The 1,116-nt window shown below is 43.9% G+C and overlaps 1 protein-coding gene across 1 annotated transcript in view; it reads left to right on the top strand.

Annotated features, from left to right (window-relative positions):
- LOC107656850 (UPF0676 protein C1494.01-like) overlaps positions 1-1,116 on the top strand; it is a 14,126-nt gene that overhangs the window by 10,935 nt on the left and 2,075 nt on the right. The window lies entirely within an intron of this gene.

The following is a 1,116-nucleotide window of genomic DNA, read 5'->3' as shown; positions in this document are numbered from 1 at the left end:
GTGAAGCATGCTTAAAGAGCAACACATCATGCCACGATCTAAAGAAATTCAAGAACAGATGAGAAACAAAATAGTTGACATGTATCAGTCTGGAAAGGGTTATAAAGCCATTTCTAAGGCTTTGGGACTCCAGTGAACCACGGTCAGAACCATTATCTACAAATGGAGAAAACTTGGAACAGTGGTGAACCTTCCCAGGAGTGGCCGGCCTACCAAAATTACTTCAAGAGTGCATCCAAGAGGTCATAAAAGAACCCAGAACAACATCTAAAGAACTGCAGGCCTCACTTGCCTCTTCAGTGTTCAGTGTTCATGATTCAACAATAAGAGAGAGACTGGGCAAAATCGGCATCCTTGGGAGAGTTAAAAGCCACTAGCCACTGCTGACCAAAAAGAACACAAAGGCTCGTCTCGCATTTGCCAAAAAATATCTTGATTATCCCCAAGACCTTTGGGCAAATATTCTGTGGACTGATGAGACAAAAGTTTAACTTTTTGGAAGGTGTGTGTCCCGTTACATCTGGCTTAAAACCAACACAGCATTTCATAAAAAGAACATCATACCAACAGTCAAACATGGTGGTGGTATGTGTGATGGTCTGGGGCTGCTTTGTAGCTTCAGGACCTGGATGACTTGCCATAATTGATGGAACCATGAATTCTGCACTCTATTAGAAAATCCTGAAGGAGAATATCTGGCCGTCAGTTTGTGACCTCAAACTCAAGCACACTTGGGTTATGCACCAGGACAATGATCCCAAACACACCAGCAAGTCCACCTCTGAATGGCTCAAGAAAAACTAAATTAAGGTTTTGGAGTGGCCAAATCAAAGTCCGGACTTAAATCCGATTGAGATGCTTAAACAGTCCATTCATGCTCGAAAACCCTCCAATGTGGCTGAATGAAAACAATTCTGCAAAGAAGAGTGGGCCAAAATTCCTCCACAGCGATGTGAAAGACTCACTGCCAGTTATTGCAAATGCTTAATTGCAGTTGTTGCTGCAAAGAGTGGCACAACCAGTCAGTAGCTCCTCACTGCATAACACAAGATCCAGGGGGCGTGGTTGGATCCACATCTAGGGGGTGGAGATTGGTAGGTTTAGGGGTGGAGATGG

The sequence above is a fragment of the Sinocyclocheilus anshuiensis genome, unplaced genomic scaffold (genome assembly GCF_001515605.1).
Source record: "Sinocyclocheilus anshuiensis isolate Anshui unplaced genomic scaffold, SAMN03320099.WGS_v1.1 scaffold2069, whole genome shotgun sequence".
NCBI classification, from domain to species: Eukaryota; Metazoa; Chordata; class Actinopteri; order Cypriniformes; family Cyprinidae; genus Sinocyclocheilus; species Sinocyclocheilus anshuiensis.
This window is presented reverse-complemented; position numbering and strand designations above follow the sequence as displayed.